Consider the following 21,253-nt stretch of genomic DNA (forward strand, 5'->3'; position numbering starts at 1 on the left):
ATATTTTGTATTTTTATTAATGACATGTGTAATTTGAAATTGCATGTACATTCTAAAATGTCTCTTTATGCTGATGATACCGCCATTTTTAATCACGGTGAATCAATTAAGGAGGTACAAAAGTATTTGCAAGATGATTTTGATTCAATAAGTAAATGGCTAGACTTAAATAATATGCATTTACACCCGCAAAAAACAAAAGCCATGGTATTTGGTCAAAAGAAAAAGTTGAGGGGTGCTCATTTGTCAGTGAAATTCAGGAACATACAATTAGAAAATGTAAAAAAGATTAAATACTTAGGTGTCATGCTCGATCCGGGCTTGACTTGGTGCGAACATATTACTAATATCGTTTGTAAAATATCTCGGGCAATAGGTTGTGTAAGGCGGATTAAGCACTTACTGTCCTTTGATATTATGAAGAAGCTGTACTTTTCTATGATTTTACCTTACATTGATTACTGTATTACATCTTGGGGAAGCAGTGCAAAAATACATTTAGATAAGATACAAAAGCTTCAAAATAAATATGCCAGAATGCTTTTGAAAAAAGATTATAATACATCACAAATTTCTTTGTTGCAGTCACTGAAGTGGCAATCAGTAGATCAGCGTATAAAATATCAGTATTGTGTTCTTGTATATAAAATAATGAATGATTTAGTTCCAAATTATTTAAAACCTTTAGTATGTAAACGGCCCGTGAAATACAGGACACGGTATTCTTTACGATGCCCCCTTCAGCTTCCCAAAGCTAGAATTGAACATAAAAGAAAATCTTTCGCATATGTCGGACCCAAATTATTTAATGCACTTCCTTCAAATTTACAAGTTTGTACCTCCTTGTTAGTTTTTAAAAAATTATGCAAAGCCTTTCATACGAATTGATAAAGAGCGAAATGATATTCCATTGATTTACAATGCTATGTATGTTTAAATTGTCACTTCCCACTCTATATTTTGGTGTTAATTGTTTCTGATGTTAGATATTTTGTATTTTGTATTTTTGATGTTGTTTGTTGTTGTTGTTCATAGTTATCTTGACATGTATTTTAAACTGCAGGGCGCCTTTGTAAAGCAGTTTTAAGAACTGAACAGGCCTACCCTGCAGTATAAAATAAATAAAACAAAATAAATAAATAAATAAATAAATAAGGTCTTTGTGATGTCACTTGCACGCATCTCCTTAATTCTTTATACAACATGAATTTCATGTTTTGACATTCAGAAATTGTCAATGATGACTACAAATGATTATTGTTTCCCAGAAGCTTTTCATGTCTGATGAGAGATGTACATGAAGATTGAACGTAAAGATATATATCCTGTCAACTTACTTTATGTCTCTTAATGAAATTACAAGACAGATGGAGAGGCTGCTCGCATCCGGTGTTGCAAAAAAAAAAACCATTAGAAATAATGATGCTCTTTTGATGGATTTGTGGCAAATTTTCATACTGTTAATCTTATTGATTCAATACAAGCCCTGAATCAAGTTTGTGAGCTTGTGTATACGGAAAAATCAAAGACAAAAATAAATGAATATCTGAGAATAATAATAAGAGACTTATCAGAATTTGATTGTTGTGATCACAAATGGTTTGGGCATCATCAGTTGGCAAACTCACAAATTCTTTATTTTTTGTACATGTTTTTTTTTTATATTTATGTTGTCACCTTCATAAAGTCTATCCAATCAATGATCAGGCGGGTTGTTTTTTTCTCGTGGAAGGAAATATCATTAAACCTTTATTAAACATAATGGACAAAGAGTTTGTACTATTAGAATCAGCCAAAATGTAATTTTTGGGTGTATCATTTCAATGCATACATTTGGGGTATATTTTCAGTGTACACAGGGGACAATAGTACTCGTGTGTCAACACAAATCATTATCACATTCACTGGCGCACTATAACAAATGAGGGACGGGGAGGGGGGGGGGGGGGGGCTGGACGCCAAACATTTTCCCGATAAAGAAAAATGAAGAAAAGGGAAGAAGAAGTATAAAACATGATATTGTTTTCTGAAAAAGATGTCAATAACTATCACAAAATTAGATTGTCGTATTAAGAATGTCAATAGTTTTGCTCTCTCGCTTCGCTCTATCTCAACTTTCTAAAAAATTTGCCGCAAAACGACATGCCTGGTTGGTGTTTCATAAAGCTGATCGATAAGAGCGACTTTAAAAACGACTGGTGAACCTTCATTACGCGCTTAATGATCACCAATCAACATTGATTTAACACAAGAAAGGATTACTCTTAATAAAGCCACTCTTAACTTACGAACAGTTTTGTGAAACTGCCCCCAGGCCTCTCAAAATATTTGGTTAATTACGCCACCGGTCACATTGCCAATATGAGGTTCTCCACATTATTACTGATTTCGACATGCAAAACGGTCACAACTATTTCATGGTTTGTTCAATTTTTCTCAAACCTTCATTGATTTTATCCTATGATTCTTTTTCTGTTTTCATACAAGCCAACATGTTCCAAGCATTTCATTCTTCTTTAGAACCAGTTTGACGCAAGTGTGACCTTCCCCTTTAATTGAAGTGTGGCATGCGTGATGCAGAACGCCGAACAGGTGGCTTTATTGTACAGACAGGAAATGTAGCATTGATGTACAGTATAGTCGAATACTGTCTTGCACCCGATGACTTCATTTTTTTTCGAAGAGGCGTATTAAGGATAATCGTTTTCTTCTACAATCCTGTTTTCGATTTAGCCGGGCGATGTAGTACGAACAGGGTATCACAATTTCAAAAATCAGGGGAAAGGGATATACTATCAAGCCTGGATACGTGAAAAGGGATAATTACATATCGTCCTGTCATGAAAATATAATATTCAAGGAATTATTTAGGGTGGGGAAAAACATGAACAAAAATTAGAGTACTCTGAGCGGGGGGTCGGGGCTTAGTTGAAGTCCGTGTACGAGCATGGCCGGGTCGCGAAATTATTTTTCCCACCGAGTTCTGGACCAACATATGAATATTCATGACTTGCGTCTTCGGATTGAGAGTACGCATGCGCAGTGGACTTGGCCTCGACCAGTGCCGATCGTAAGCATTCACGTTGCTCAGAATGAATTAGCATCGTCAAATTACCGGTACCCTTACATAGTTACATAGGTCTTATAGGCTTAGATATATATATATATATATCCAATTCTTAAACACTTAATAAACTAGCTGCCATTAATGGCAAGACATGTGCTAGGGTAGGGCTAGCTTAGGCTAGCGCATTAACTTTACCTCAAATCTGGACCTGTCTAATTAATGCCTATATAGTACTAATCAGTGCTGTAGTGCCTTGATGCTCGGCCTTGGCCTTAAGGCGCCTTAATGCCTAGCTACTTATTCAAAGCCTTGGCCTTGAGGATTTTGAGCCTTGAAATTTTAAGGCATTTTCAAGGCATTTTCAAGGCATTTTCAAGGCTTTTTCAAGGCATTTTGTATTTTGTACTTTCATTTGTTTTAAATAAGTAATTATAAATGTTTCAATTGTTTTTTATATATATATTTAATAACACTAATGGTCGATACTACCAATCACCAGTAATAGTAGCAGCAGCAGTAGTAAGTGTACTAGCAGTGTCATCAATTGTAATTGTCACCATATCAAGAAATTCAAACAAAGAATACATCAGTTATGAAAAATAGCATTATGTATTGGTAATGTGTTGTAATCATATGATGATAATGACAGTAAATAATAATGGTCATGATCAAGATAATAGTGCTTTGATGACAAGAATAATTTTTACATCTGACTGCAATTTTGACAACAATTTTCATACTTTAAACATAGCTAACTCTAAAGAACGATAACAAGGTTGATTTCTATTCCATTAGGATTTTCCTTGTATTATTTTCTTTGGCCAACAGGAATGTTTTAAGTCTTAATGATATTCTGAAAAGATTTGGTAAACTTGAACACAGTCTCCAATTTTGTCATATCCAAATGGGTTATGTCAATGGCATGATGAGCCAGAAACTTTGAGGGGCCAAGCATGGCATATATAGAGAAACATTTCTGTCAAAAAAAAAGAAGAAAGCGATTGAAGCGAGCGAGTGAACAAAATTTGTCCCCCTCTTTCTATAAGAAAATCTAATTTTGCAATAGATTGTTTAAAAAATAATATCACATTTACTCCATCTTTTCCTTTCCCTTCCCCCCTTGTCTAAGTTTATTCTTGGTGGTGGGACTTCTTCTTCTCTCTATCTCTCTTCTAAACTTTATATTTGTTTTGGGTCAGATTGACAAAACAAAGGGGAAAAAATGTTTACTTCTTTTTAATCGTATATCGTTCAACATTGAATCTCATTTCTCTACAGTTTCAAGGAAATAAACAACTTTTTTGTTTTTGTGTCAATATGGTTTCAAGAAATAATAATTAATAAAAAATAATTTAATAATTAATAATTATTAATATTATCAATAAGTATTAATAATTAATGATTAATTGACTGTTTAATAAAAGTGGTTGTAAGCAGAAAAAAATATGAAAACTGACAAGAGTCCTAAAAATGACTAATTTTCAGTTTAAGCATTTGAAAATTTTAGCTTGCGCTTTGTGCTCTCTTGCCCCCCCCCCCCCAAAAAAAAATCCCTGTAGGATTTTTTTTTTCAAATGAAATATGCCCTTTCAAAAAAAGAAATACATGTACCTTCTTTAATAATAAAACATAATACATTTTAGGTTCGAAAATCACAGATTTTGAATCGCGCTTGCATCAATTATTGTTTAGTACAGTACTGCTAATGGTTAGAAAAATGTATAGAATGCTGCTTTATATGGTTGAAATATCACAAATATTTGGCTCGCTTCCTGCACTCGCATCAATTATTGTACTCGTTCTCTTCCCGTTCACAAAAAAATGCTTAGAATGTCCAGTTTTCAGGTTGGAATATCACAAATTTTTGAGCTCGCGCTTTGCGCTCGCATTATTTTTTATTGGTGAGTTATGTATCTTATTTAAAATGCAGTAATTAACTGCTTAATTAACAGCTTCCTTTACTGGTCAGTATATAAAAAGAATTAGCGAGCGCAAAGTTTATTTTTTAGTTAGAAACACATCTTTTTCATGATTACAAAACCAGCTCAGAATACTAATTTCCATGTCTTATTACACGACATGTCAAGAAGTTTGAGCTGGTGATTCGCGCTGGCAACATCGCGCAAGGAAATTTCAACAATGATTAGCCCCATAATTGACCATAAATCAAGTTTTACAACATCAGCATTGATTTTTTTTTTCAAAACCGCTTGCTCGCTATGCTTTCTCGCTGAGAAGTAAAACCTAAAGCAAAATATTTATCTTATAATTGAAAATCACTTTAGAAAGCCTTTGCTCAACTTAATTTCTATAAAACACACAATTACTTCACGCAGTTCATAATCTCATTTTGAAAATACATGTATCTGTTTGCACAAAAAAAAACAAATTTTGATAAATGGGTGCCTTTTTGGCGTTGACCCCCCCCCCCCCCCATAATAATTTTCTGCTGCCCCTGTCCCAGGGAGTGGAGAAAAACATACGTTGAGAATGCCAGGATCAGATGACCGTGGTAATAATAATTATTGCAATGTAAATCGCCTATAGAAAAATTATGGATTATGTGTACACAGGTAACTATATCATTATTTTAATATGTCTCTATCATGAAATTATTTTTGTTTTGAATGTACGAAGGTTAATTTTTTTTCTCGCTTAGTCCCCTCGCTCACATACATTTTACCATGTGTAATGTCTGCCGCCCGAGTATTGTTAGTTCATTGTTCTGTATATCGTAAGTTTGAAATGCCTTGGCCTGGAGGTTTTCAGGCCTTGGCCTTGGGTTTCCATGCCTTGGCCTTTGGTATTGAAGCCTTGGCCTTGGGTATTAAAGCCTTGGCCTTGGAGGTTTGAGCCTTGACTACAACACTGAATAGCCGACTAATACCATGGTTAACTTCAAACTGGTTAATTCCGAACTTCACGTTTAATTAGGTTTAAACAAATATTAGCTTATTTGCCATGGTTTGATATGTCTAGTCCGTATACAAAACCAGTACTAGATCTAAAATTTTTTTTATCTTAGTTCTAGTCTAGTCTCTATATCTAGACTCTGATCTACGCTGTATCAGCATGGAACCACTAGTGTACCAAGGGGGGGGGGGAGACTGCCCCTCTGACGAGTCTCAACTGATTTTTTTTTCATCTAAGAAATCCATAATTTGGGGTGAAGACCCTTTTTTTTTGCGGGGGGGGGGGGGGGCTTGTCACATTTTTTCGCGGACGAAATATCCTCTAAAATATTTGCCCCCCTTTTGGAAAATCCTAGGTACACCAGTGCGTGCATGGAACGTATTCTAACGTCAGTGATCTTGATCCCCGTCTTCACCCAAAATTAAGGATTTCGTAGCTGAAAAAAATTTGACAAGAAAAAAAAAGATCTTCACGTTCAAAAAAGGGGACATACGTCTTTTTTCGTTGCATTTTGACATTACAAATTATTAATTTGGCTTCTCAAGGGGGGGGGGCACGTCCCCTGGATCAGTTGTGACTCGTCAGGGGGCAGTCTGCCCCCCCCCCCCCCCCTTTGGTACACTAGTGGTTCAATGCTGATAGCGCGTAGATCAGAGTCTAGATCTAGAGACTAGACTAGAACTAAGATATTTATTTTAGATCTAGGACTGGTTCTGTATACGGACTAGACATATTAAACCATGGTAAATAAGCTAATATTGGTCCAAACCTAATCAAACGTAAAGTTCGGAATTAACAAGTTCGAAGTTAACCATGGCATTAGTCGGCTATTCCTATTAGTATTAGGCATTAGACAAGTCCAGATTTGAGGTAAAGTTAATACGCTAGCCTAAGCTAGCCCTACCCTAGCACATGTCTTGCCATTAATGGCAGCTAGTTTGATAAGTGTTTAAGAATTGGATGTATATATAGATCTAAGCCTATAAGGCCTATGTAACTATGTAAGGGTACCGGTAATTTGACGATGCTAATTCATTCTGAGCAACGTGAATGCTTACGATCGGCACTGGTCGAGGCCAAGTCCACGCGCATGCGTACTCTCAATCCGAAGACGCAAGTCATGAATATTCATATGTCGGTCCAGAACTCGGTGGGAAAAATAATTTCGCGGCCGGGTCTCACCCTTCTAATACAATTAACACCCCCCCATTCCGGGTTTGCGATGGGATTTTGAAAATTAGCTATGATAACTCCAACCTGTAAGATCATAAAAATTAGAATGCAAACAGTGATATTGATCAAAATAGATCTTCCAGTCAATTGCAAGAGTCCTGGGTATTACAAAAAAGCAAACTAAATTCAAAATCGCAGTGGCGTCATGGTAAATCCTATTTCATTTTAAACGTGGATATGTTCATATCTACCTTAGAGGTGAATTTATCAAATGTGGGGCCACCCTTAAGAGGGGAATTGCAAGCAAAATAGCATTTTCCTGTATATTGTTTTGCCAGCCTATCCCCACCCCCCCCCCCTGTGTGCGCTTGCTTGATACTAACATCTTTATGCCCAAAAATAGTTTTAATATTGGTAGCGAGGGAGGGAGGGGGGGGGGGGGGTCGGGTACATGGAAGAGGAGACATTAATATTGGTAGCGAGGGAGGGAGGGGGGGGGTCGGGTACGTGGAAGAGGAGACATTAATATTGGTAGCGAGGGAGGGAGGGGGGGGGTCGGGTACATGGATTAGGAGACATTAATATTGGTAGCGAGGGAGGGAGGTCGGGTACATGGAAGAGAAGACATTGGTATTGGTAGCGAGGGAGGGAGGGGGGGGGGTCGGGTACATGGAAGAGAAGACATGACCCTCTTATAGAACACTGATATAATATCGGCATATTTACCACAGGGTACAAGTTAAATTTTTACAAACTACAAATGATTTTGGCCATTTGAGATTGACACCACTATATTTTCTGAGAATTAGTTCCATAAACAGTTGATGCTATTAATATTAAAGCAATGTGCTATTGTTAATATATATTATTCGTTATGTTACATATGGAAACGGATTGACGCTTGAATACATTCAAAGAACTTGCATAGAATTTTCTTATAGGAAAATAAATAATTCATGATACAATATAATTTGTTTTTACTTTGTTTTAGTTCCACCATTCTTCAAATAATTTCAGATGATATATTTTGCATAGCGCAATAATGCTACGAAATCGTGAACATGAATCTTAAATCGTGATCATGTCTTAAACCCTTAATATAGGTTGGAGTTATATTAAAATTAGGACATTTATATGAATTTTATAAATATAGGCCCAAAGTCCGTACGATTAGGTGATTGATCAGTGCACTGAAATAATGCATCGAATAGCAGACTGGTCGAACAAGTAAGAATAGATTAGTACTCCTTTTATCGATTGATCTAAAATGGTGTGCAAACTAGACTTTACGATTAATTTCCCTAACACAAAGTATACAGCGTTAATACGGATAAAATTTTTCTCAGTAGTTAGTCTAAAATCGAGGCTAACATTCTTTAGTTTGTTAATTAGATTTTTTTTTGGTTATGATGCCATTCGCGCGTAGCGCTTTTTAGCTTACAAAATGACGAAGAAAATGATTTTGATGTGAAGGAAGCGAGAAAAGATGTGCGATGATAGCCACTCGTATTTATAAGTTTGTTTTTTTAAACAAAAAGGTTCGATGCCCCCCAGGATTTTACCGTTAAAGAGGCTTTATAGGTAAATTCCACCCAAGCAGACAGTTGTTAAAATATTCAAATCAAATAAGCATCATGCTGAAACTTTCATCAAATTGGATGAAATATAAAAAGATTATGACAATTTTAAATGCGCTTTTCATTTCACAAACCACACACACACACAAACATATATATATATATATATATATATATATATATATATATATATATATATATATATATACACATATATATATATATATGTATGTATATATATATATAAATATATATATATATATATATATAAATATATATATACATATATATATATATATATTTATATTTATATATATATATATATATATACATATATATATATATATATGTAATTATGTGTATATACATGTACATATATATACACAGAATATACAACATGTGGGTAATTTTTTCACATGTATACTTGGGTTTGGGTCTCATCTATCCAATGAAAGTGGAGTTTTGACAGAATGTTACACTTGAGTGAGCACTGTCCACTTTTGCAAAGCTCGCAAAAAACCTGTTTGCGCAGAAATCTGTTTGCGCAGAAATGCTCGTTTTCACGCTGTGTCAAGGGGAAAAGGCGAAATCAAACCTACCCTGCGAACAATTTCTCATACATTTCCCTTGCACTTTTAGTCAATTGAAATAAAACGGATACATTCAAGCATTTTGTAACAATTTTGCCACCCAAATTGAAATTTCAACACTTAGTAAGCACAACCTTTACCCTTTTTGTGCCAGCTGGATTCGAGGACATAACTGAATCTAAACAAAAGCTTATATCAGACATCTCCAGCATTTTGTACTAAGTTTTGAACATTTAAAGTGGGTTTACATTTCATTTTTCTTTTAATACTTGTTTCTCCACACTTTCCCAAGCTTAACAATGATTAACGAAATGAAAATCAAGCCTAAGCCATTACATGTAAATCACAGCTCAGTGTATTGCAAATATCGTCACGATGGCCTCGGTGTGAGGGGGAGTGGGGTGGGGCGCAATGGCACTCTTTGAAATGTTTTGGGAAAGGAAAAAAGTTTAACAAGGTAAAAGCTATCTTCAAATCAGTTTACTAGCTAAATTCCATGTGTTCTTCATGATCAAGCTCTACTTTATTCGCATAACTATTTCAAAGTTCTGCGCAAATAATTTTTCACTAACTTTTCAAAAGTAAGTGGTGCTCACTCAAGCAGAAATATTTTTCAACAGTTATATCGTCATTTGCTTAAAAATGGATCTGTACCTATGTTAAAATGTGGAAACATTTTCAGGATATTACAAATGTATAATTTTACAGGTTTTTTCTAAGTGTAAATTTTCTTTGATACGCACTGTATATATATATATATATATATATATATCTATATATATATATATATATATATATATATATATTCATATCTACTTAACAGTAGAATGTAAATTAGAAAGTAATTGAGAAAACTCACTTCTTTTTCGTACTTTTTTCAAATTTTATAACATATAGAAAATATCATTTTTTGCTGATTTGGTAATAAGGAGGATCTTCATGAAATCGCAATAGGTTCCAACAATGACACTTTCACATGTCCAGGGAGGAATCATACTCTGTTTCACGTAAGGAGAAAATTAGAATATTTCATATATCAAATAAAATACAAATGAACAGTGCGGGAAGGTGTCATCTGCTCCCCTCATGTGTATGTACTAAAAAAAGGTATGCATAACTCTTTGTGTAATTAAGCAAATCTTTAAAATGAAATAACTTTCGTATTTTATATTCCGAAATTTACAACGTTATGCTTGCTTGATGTTTTTTTTATTCAAACAAACTTTTATTTATCTATTTATTTATTTATTTTTTTATTTGTTAATTTATTTATTTTTGGGGGAGGGGGTTGGGGGTGGTCCTTACCTTAAAACGTGATTGATAGGAAAATCTATAATTTGCCTCTGATGTGCTTGGCTCCTTTATACAGTGCGTATCAAAAAAAAGTTTACACTTAGAAAAAATCCTGTAAAATTATACATTTGTAATATCCTAAAGATTTTTCCACATTTTAACATTGGTACAGATCCATTCAAGCAAATGACGATATAATTGTGGAAAAATATTTCCTTTTGAGTGAGCACCACTAACTTTTGAAAAGTTAGTGAAAAATGATTTGCGCGGAACTTTAAAATAGCTATGCGAATAAAAGTAGACCTTAATCATGAAGAACACATGAAATTTAGCTCGTAAAAATTGATTTGAATATATCTTTTACCTTTTTTAAACTTGTTTCCTTGCCCAAAACACTTCGAAGAGTGCATTGCGCCCCAACCCAATCCCCCATACACCAAGGCTATCGTGACGATATTTTGCTTTACACTGAGCTGTGATTTACATGAAATGGCTTAGGCTTGATTTTCATTTTGTTAATCATTGTCAAGCTTGGAAAAAGTGTGGAGAAACAAGTATTAAATGAAAAATGAAATGTAAACCCACTTTAAATGATGGAAACTTAGTAAAAAAATGCTGGAGATGTCTGATATAAACTTTTGTTCAGATTCAGTTATGTCCTCAGATCCAGCTGGCACAAAAAGGGTAAAGATTGTGCTTACTATGTGTTGAAATTTCAATTTGGGTGGCAAAATTGTTACAAAATGCTTGAATGTATCCGTTTTATTTCAATTGACTAAAAGTGCAAGGGAAATGTATGAGAAATGTTTCACAGGGTAAGTTTGATTTCGCACTTTCCACTTGACACAGCGTGAAAACGAGCATTTCTGCGCAAACAGATTTCTGCGAGCTTTTCATTAATGGACAGTGCTCACTCAAGTGTAACATTCTGTCAAAACTTTTACTTTCATTAGATAGATGAGACCCAAACCGAAGATTATATGTGAAAAAACACCTACATGTTGTATATTTTTTAATTCCCAGGGCTTTTTCAAAGTGTAAACTTTTTTTTTGATACGCACTGTATTGATGATGCTGATTTCTACGATTGATTGCATTTATTTTTTTGTTTGTCGGAATCTTTATTATTCATTCACTTCAAATGAAATTCATACATACATGAAATAGAAAATATCATACAAAATGATATAACAAATTAATTGCAGCTGTGAATACATAAATCAAATGACTTTATAGACAATTGTAAAAATAGCAGATAAATTGTATCAGGACAGAGAAATAATAAAAAATCATACAAAAATAACATTTTCAACGACTACTGTATGCAGCTAAAGCAATTAGAAAATAACGAACATAACGTAACAGCTAAGCAAACTGAAGGAATGAATGTATTAATATGCATTCTCCCTTCCCATGAGCCCCCTTCTTATATAATCAGACATAAAAGCTCAACAAACGAACTCACTAACAACAACAAACAGGAGAAATAGACCAAAAAACAACAACACCATAACATCAAGGAGAGATAGAGCAAGAGCGAGGGACAAAAAAAAGAAACAAACATACAAAAGACAAAAGACAGAAAAAAATGATTGGTGTGCATGGTAAGTCGTAGAAATAATAATCAGCCTCACGATCAATCCCTATGCTTTATACGTTGCATTAATATTTGCTCGATGTTTATTCATTTTTTTAGGCTGAACAGAAGGCTAACTTCAAATTATCAATCTGCAGAGCGTATTATGCTCATTAAAATGAGATAATGGTTGCTCAATCTTACTCTGTTCTATAAATCATAATCTTTCACAGTCCATCGTCCATGCCTCTTAAAATGCTATATTTATTTGCTAACACTGAGGTAGTAAGTGGACAGGCTGAAGAACATGAACCCTCCCCCTGTCTGTTCAGTCTCTCTCTCTCTCCTCCCCCCACTCCTTCTCTTTTCTCTCCCTCTCTCTCTCACATTACTAGGCCCTACAGGTATTATGTTTTGAAAGGAAAGGTAATGCAACATTAAATGATATGACATCACTTAATATTTATTACATATTTTTATTGCATATTACTCATTCATTTTGCCTTTCCCTCATGTTTTCATAATTGATATATATATATATATATATATATATATATATATATATAATGTTTTCATTTATTGAAGACGAATAAACCTGATACTCCCCGAAATTTCCATTATTAGTTAATTTACAGGTGATTTTATTCATTCATTTGATCTGTACTGATGAGTCTATTGTCAATGAATTACTATTTTGGAGGGTTGTTTATTACACGCCTGTTGTTTCCTGACCAGCGTTACTGAATGAAAATACATTTTAAAGCAAACTGTACGTGATATCTGAATTTTTAATCGAGTATCTGAATTATAGAAACGGCCAAGGTCCAATTTTTGCGAAATTGAGTTGAATATGGGAAACTGTTCATTATACAATTACTAATCTTGTGTATAAATGATAAATCTGAAATCATCTGAGAAATGCCTAAACTAAAGGGGGAAAATCGGGTAAGAGGGTAAAAAAGCCCAAGTCGAGGACATGGGCTTTTCCTGCATTTATATCATAGCGCCTTCTCTCATTACTTCTACCACTTACTACAGAAGTCTACCATGTATATGAATGTAAGAATGAACCAAGTCTATATGACTCTAAGAACGACCCAAGTCCACCAGACAAAAGGCCCCGCCCACAAGTAACGTGAGTATTAATGTTCACTTAAATTTGTTATATGATGTTTTATAAAGGTCTTTTTGGCCAAATACATTTGATAGCCCAAATTTAAAATAATATCATTTTTCTTTCAATTTTCTCGAAATGACCTCTTACATGTCCTATGGACTTGGGCCTTTTTTATATTCATATACTCAATTGTTTAATGTTACAATTTTTCTCCAATAGTCTCAATGTTTTATCCATGCCTGTCTCCCTTTGAACTATAGAGGGAGCTTATCAACTTGACTGACGTGCAGCTTTAATTATTATTGTTGTGTGTGTGTGTGCTTTGAGTATAGTATATGAATTGTCACTTTTTCATACTACATACCCTTTGTAACGTATCAATTATGTGGCACAACTTCGGAAAAGGATAAATCGTCCACGCGTGGTAGACTACAAACTAACAAATACTGAGGCATGTCAGAAATGATTTGCACAGAAACTAACGAGTGAATCTGAATCCACGTTGCAAGGTTAATATTTAGGTCACACGGCCACTTAAGGTAGCTGCGGATGCTAATATTTAGTTTCCACTCACGATTTACGCCATGAATTGCCTTTCGTAACCGATGCGAAGTGGACCTTCCTAATAGCAACACTGCTAGTGTTTAATACAGGAACACTAAACACTGCCGTGTGTTGCTGCCCTATACGTTCGTTGTTCAAAACGTGCTAAAATTATCCAGTTTGCGCCGCATTACTAATGCAGGGGCTGCGGAACAGTACTGTTTTAAAGGGGGGGGGGGGGCTGACCATGCAAAAAATCACAATCATATGGTAATTTTTTATGTTTTTGTACGCCCAGCTCCCCCCCCCCCCCCGCTCCACGGCCCCTGTAATGTAGGAAAATACAAAATTACCCATCCTTTTTCATGATTTCTTCTTCTTCTTCTGGAAACAGTACAGTCCACCGTCTGGTGTAGGCCTACTGTCGTACTGTTTACAAAACATGAATAGAGTGTCCCATTTTTAGGTCTGAAATCTCTTTTTTTTCGCTCGCGCTTCGCGCTTGCATCTATTGTTAAGTTTTATACCTATACCGTTTATTTCAAAAAGTGCTTAGAATGTCAATTTTTTAGGTCGGAATGTCAAAAAGAAATCAGCTCGCGCATAGCGCTCGTATTATCTAAAAGTTGAAATATGTATCGTCTTAATGGCTAACTGCATATCGTCCTTAACAGGTCCCTTTTCGATCAAGCCAGAACCCATATTAAAAATTTCTGCTCGTGCTTCGCGCTCTTAGTAATTATCTATACATGCGCATCTTGTTCAGGTTCACAAACATTGCAACTTTGAGCGACCGATCGGGAAAAATATGGGTGAAAACAAATTTCGCCCCCCCCCCCTATTGGCGGAAGCTGGATCCGCCCTTGTAAGTATACGCCACCACAAGTTCTAAACTACTCATATCTGGCCAACATAATGCAACATGCTGAGCTGTGTAGTCTTGTAATTCAGCCTAGTTTGAATGCTAAAACAACAATTCCCCACTGAATAAATTCATACCACACTAATTATGTTACCAAGTAGCAAAACAAGTACTTTCCTCTGAACCTTGCTTAGTTTCTCTGTATGAATACAATTATAAGCTATTTCAGTCTCTGTACTATTGATGGTTATATCAAAATGTATATCTTTAAGACTAGTTATACATAACACATAGGCAATGAGAGACCACACAAAGTGTTAATGGATTTTGAACCTTTGTAGGAGTATGACATCAATTGACATCTGCATTTATTCATTTCAGTCATGCCTTACTTTGGCGCAAATCAAAATTTGTATCACTGTAAAGAATACATCCTGGTCATCCAAGCGTTAACACATACCACTTAAATATGGTATCAAATTATTTGAGAGAAAATACTCTTTCAGGCCGTATATAATAATTATTTATTCGTGACATATTAGAATAGAAAGGATGTAAGCGTATGCATCTCGTTAATAAAGTATTTAAACCCTTCGGTTAACCCCTTCGGAACTGTCATCTACTTCCATCCGTTTTAATCTGCTAGCTTTCAGATGAATATCCGTTTAACATCCGCGCTACATACTCCCCACGTCCATTCTTTTCCGTTATGTTTTCGCAAAATTTGCGATAATTTTGTCCATTTCTGGAGCGGGTGAAAACGGATGGAGCCACCCCGAAATTTTGCGAGTCCGCTGTGTCCTTTATGAATGCGTTTTGTGTCCGTCAGCCATGGGACCAGGCTCCAGTCATTACAATTGTCCGCGCTGTTTTGTTTGAATTTGATTTTGCATTCTTAATAGGGGTCTCCCCTTTTTGCGTGAAAAGATGAGCCTTTGATGTAATACTATATAGGTATCCAAAGAAAGAGGTAATTTCTTATCTTATCATGTTGCAAAATCATTTGCTTGTTCTTAAAAAAATCTATCCGGAGATCCCGATTCCTTTATTCATACACAAGTCATGTATGATATTGACAGTGGGAAGTTTGTCAAGATTTGAGCTAAAGCTAAGATTAATTGCTAATATGAACTAAGAGTCGTTTAGATTTTAGTATCATCACAATAATAACACTTGTTGTAAATGTTATCACTATTATTATTATGATCATCACGATAATCATGATTTATTAAAATTGGCTCACCATCCTTTGGTATACTGAGATATTATGACCCTGTCCTTTCATCCTGGAAAAATTTCCGTTTTTCTCTGTCTCTATTTTGCTTTCCGCAATGTCTCTCACCCTCTTCAACTATACACACAGACACAGAAACACAAAGATCAAAAGGCAGAACCAGAAAATGCATTAATGAAAGGACAATATCATTATGTTATTAGGAAAACTGAATCTACCATTCAACTTAGCCTACCGAAATTATGCATGTACATGTATCTTTCTCTCTTTCTTAGTCTCTTTCTATTTTCACTGTGTAATCTCTTATTTCTCTCTCTCCTCTCTCTTTCTCTTTGACTACACACAGACACAGTTCTAAACACAAAGATCGATATGCTTATATGTATTGGTGAGTGGTGGAACAACCAAAATACAGAGACTCAAAACTTTTGGTCTATTCCCCACTGTGCTATTGCAGTGCGTTTGGCTAATTGTGCGGCTCGTACAATAATTCGACAGCATGATGAAACAAGAGTTCCAAATTACATATTTTGCTAACTGCAGCGAGTTGACTGCGGGCACAAGCCATTTCCCAATCAATGTATTTTTTTTCTCTTTTTTCAATATGTAAAAATACCTCAAGGTCAACTGAAGCAAAAGTTAAAAACTAAAGCACTTTTGATCATTCGGCCCACGGCCTAAAAGGGGTACCCGGTGGGATGTATAAAGCATCCGTAGTACGTCTAGCAATTTAGTGTCAACCCCCTTCTTGGTCTGTTGGTTGTAAATGTACCAGATGTATATCGACGATCTTACATATAGTGACAACTAACCAGGAGTTAGTTGTCACTACATGTAAAGCCATACAAAATGTTTGTAGTAGAAAACATCGAGCACGCCGGTTATACACATGTGATGAACGAAAAATGCCCCCCCCCCTTCCGATCGCGCCCCGAGGACAATTTTACTAAATGTATGCCCAAACATTTATAGAGATATTAAATTAAATAGTACCAAAGAGAAGCTCTACTGTTGGTCATTCTCTAACCGAAACTCAGGAAGGGCGCAAGTGGGAAAAACAATCTTTTTGAAGTTTTCAACCAATCAAAACCGCCAATTTCTAACTTTCTTTTTATTATCTTTGTTTACGACGTTTCGTGACTTTTGTTCAGTGCCACACAATTTTTGACACAATTTTTTTTCACGCCTGGGCACGTGTTTCCAAAGTTACGTAACGATTTACAGGTGCAACCCCAAATTGCTAAACAAAATCTTCATGTACAAATTCATCACAATATCTGTGTCAAGGTCCATCTTTACTTTTCCCCTTCTACTGATTAAAAAATGTTGGGTTGTTTATGATCGGGAAAGTGTCGTTGACAATTTCAATTAAAAACAATAATAAACAGAAAGGACAAAAAGTATAGAAAAATGTGAGAAAAAAAAATATAAAACAATAACGTAATTCGGATTTTGATTTTTTTTTTATCAAGACCACATACTTTACATTGTAAAATATAATATTTTTAACTTTTATTTGCATAATTCATGAATTTACAAAATTTGAAACATCAACTGTGCAATTTCGTCTATACTCGAATACCGATATCGAGGGGGGAGGGGGTTCTCAGGTCTCTCAGCCCAGGCCTCCCCCGTCCCCAACTGCACGATCAACGAAAACCGCCAGGCCTTGTTAGAGTTAATTGCAACATCTTCTGAAATGGCCTGAAAAGGTCCGTGTCATAAAGGGCTTACGATTATAATAAATTTGCTATTATGGTAACTCCCATACTACCATGGTAACACAGTACACGGCAGTCAATCAAACTCATGGTTTCCATGGTAATTACCATTATGGCAACTTTACGATAATCGCTATGTTGGGCAGACCTTTTTTAATGGTTGGTCAGTTTATGGAACTATCCATCAGTAGTCAATTCATTCTACACAAATGTCAAAAATAGAAATATTCAGTTTTTATTTGCATGACTATCGTTTGGATTAAGGAGGGTTTGACAAACTGTGAAGAAAGCACAATCATACATGGTTAAAGGTAATGGATTGAGATAGGGTTTTATTCAATTCTGTTCGAAATCAAAGCAATATAATCATAGTTGTTCAGTGTCAATCATAATGATTCATAATCAAATAATTAATGAAAACTATTTTTTATCAGAATTTATGCTCTAGAACATCACATTGCAGTAATATACTAGAAAGCTAGAAACAGAAACTCTAAAAACACAAAAGGTGAAAAAGGATAGATAGCTTTTGAGCAGTGACAGCGTTTTTAAATTGTGTTCTACTCCTTTCACCATTCCATTTTTTCAGAGTGTAGGGTTATGCTCAAATTGTTGGAAAATAATATTCGCTGTAATTTTACGCTTTAAAACTGAAATGCAACTGGACAAGCGGAATAGAAATCCCTATCCAACAGATGGGTAAATGCTGGTTATTCGACATTAAATTTTCCAAAGTTTAATGGGCAGCGTGCAACCAGAAGTTGGTTAAGAACTCGACAAAAATACATTGATCAACTTTTCAAGTTAATTTTTTTTTTTTTTAGAATCATTCCACAGTTTTTCAACGATTATAACATTGTTTAAGCGAAAAATCTCAAACCCACATCTTTTTTTTAAGTTGGGAAAATACATATTGATTATAAACAGACTGAAGAAATATGATAAATGTCAAATGCATGTACAATGAAATATGGTAAAAACTATACATGAACATTTCAAACCAGAATAAACTATTCGGATTCTATGTAAACAATAGTGGGCCCTCAACTGTATTTTGATAATCGTCAGAAAAGAAATTTTTGCTGCCAAATGCAAATGTTTTGTCAAAATGAAACCTCATTACGATATGGAGAAGTATATATATAACCATACATATATACTGACTTACACTCACACACACACACACAAACACACCCATACACACATATATATATATATATAAATATATATAATATACAACAAATCTGAAGAAAAAGACATTCATAAAGGTGGTCAGTTTTTACTTTACTACATGAAGTCTCTCAGATATAGAATTCTCTGTAAAAATCTCTAAGTTGCATGGATTTTTTTTTACTAAGAAAGTTTTTTTTTATTTCTTACAATTTATATTATGAACATTTCATGGAATATTATATATGTTTAAATTTTGTGACATGTATTGTGTTGATAATTATATTATGTACTGTGGAAAAATATGTATTATATTGATTTTCAATAATAAAGGAACCATGTGGAAGGGTAAAAAAGTAGGAGGCTTTAATTTTGCTGGGAATGTAAATATTCCATTAAGTCATTTCATGTGTGAGTATATTTTGTCGTTGAATGTTTTAGCATTGTGTAGGATGTAGGCCTCTCAAAATCTTTTTAGACGGGAACAGTAGTTATAAAGGTCCCCTCCTTTCAACTTTTGTCATTAGAAGCTTTAATAATTTTTAAATTGTGAAATTTTCCATGATTTGTGAGTAGTTTTTCTTTGGAAATCTTTTTTTTTGGTTTAATTCTTGTTCGAAATTCAGTGAAAATCAAGTAGCCATCCATTAACCACTCCAAAACTGTGTATCGAATAGGGGAATAGAGGAAATTGCACCATTCGTTAAAAAGAGAATAAGAAACGGAGGTTAATAAAAATATTTTTATAAACATCACGAGACATGATAGAAGGGCTATTATAGCTATCCAAGTACGTTAAGAATTTGTTGACTCCGCTTCATGATTTCATCAATGAATTGCTTATTTGCGAGGGAAATAGTGATTTTATATGTCTTCCTTGTTAATTATTATTCTATTCCTTGATCTACATGACATATCCATTTCGTCACGACTGTTTTTTCATCAGAACGATCACTATGTCTTTATCAAGGCACTTCCTAAAGCAAGCAGTTCCTGATGTGCCTATCATGTCTATCTTTGCCACGTTTACCTTTGCATTAAGATTAAATTAAATCCAATTTTCCACCACGATCAGTAGGCCCAACGCTGTCAACTCTCGTTTATTTCAAATTGCCCCAAGGTATTTAAAGTTTGTAAAAAGAGTCCCTGTTAAATATTAAACTTAATACTAATAATAGCATCTTATTACAAAACACGATGTACTCGGGTAACGTATTATATCCTATAGGCAGATCTGGGTAAGCCTTCAATTTTTTTTTTTTTGGGGGGGAGGGATGGAGGTATTTGTTTTGGGGGCGGGAATTAAGACAAAAGTGCACTCAGGCATGATCTTTTATCCTACATACAATCAGAAATTATATGAAAATAGTATAAGTATTTTGGTAGGAATTTTGTGCACGATCAATGTTTATCATCCAAGAGGTTACAACTGAACATGCTGTCGGCAAAGGGTGTGGAAACGAGGGGTGGGGACTTAATTCAACCAAACCATCTTTCAGTGAACGTGTGGAAAATTAACATGATTGTTTTTTCCTTTTAATTTCTTATGTATGTTGATACCCTCCCACCCCCTCTTCTTGATTTCTAAATCATTATGCGGCTCATGGTCAGATAAAAAGTGAATAACCCTCTTATTAAGATCACTTTATTCCCCGGTGGTACGAGCGCGTACATCAAAACAAAGAATGAAATTTTTCGTGTAGTGTAAACCCTTGACGAAAACGTTGCCAGGGCAACGCTGGCTTTTTTGCTTTCATGACTAGATAATCCTACCCATTTGGGCCTAGTAGAAAAAAGAAAAGAAAAAAAAAATAATCCTCACAGTGGCATCCTACCGCTCGACACAATAGTGATAGCTTCGATTTGTTGGCATAAAAAAAGCTCAAGCCCCCAAACACCCCAAGGAAAATAGACAACGACAAAATGAATATATACGTAGGCCCTATATGCGTACATTGTATGTATTGAATAATGCATTATTCCATTCATTTCGTCAAATACTCTAAAATAATGCTTTTACCAGAGGCGGATTCAAGATTTTCCGAGGGGGAGGGGGGCACATTTTCCCTAGAGGTAAATTTGACAAGCAGAAAAAAGGGTACCCCCTGGATCCGCCATATATATATATATACATAAATAATATATAAATAAAAAATTAGTCTTCCGAAGAACCGTCGCTGATGAGCCTTAGGGTGAAACAGTCTTTACGACTATACATAAATTATATATAAATAAAAAATAGTCTTCCAAAGAACCGTGGCTGATGAGATCTCATTCATCACCTGAAACGGTTTAATACTCCTATCTCACGCACCAGTTAAATAGTTCCTTAACACTCTAAATTACAGGGATTTAAAACAAGTCCACATGGACTGTAGTTAGGGACCAATCGAATTCCGGATTTAGTTTGAATCCTT

Source organism: Lytechinus pictus, chromosome 5, assembly GCF_037042905.1.
Source record: "Lytechinus pictus isolate F3 Inbred chromosome 5, Lp3.0, whole genome shotgun sequence".
Lineage (NCBI taxonomy): Eukaryota > Metazoa > Echinodermata > Echinoidea > Temnopleuroida > Toxopneustidae > Lytechinus > Lytechinus pictus.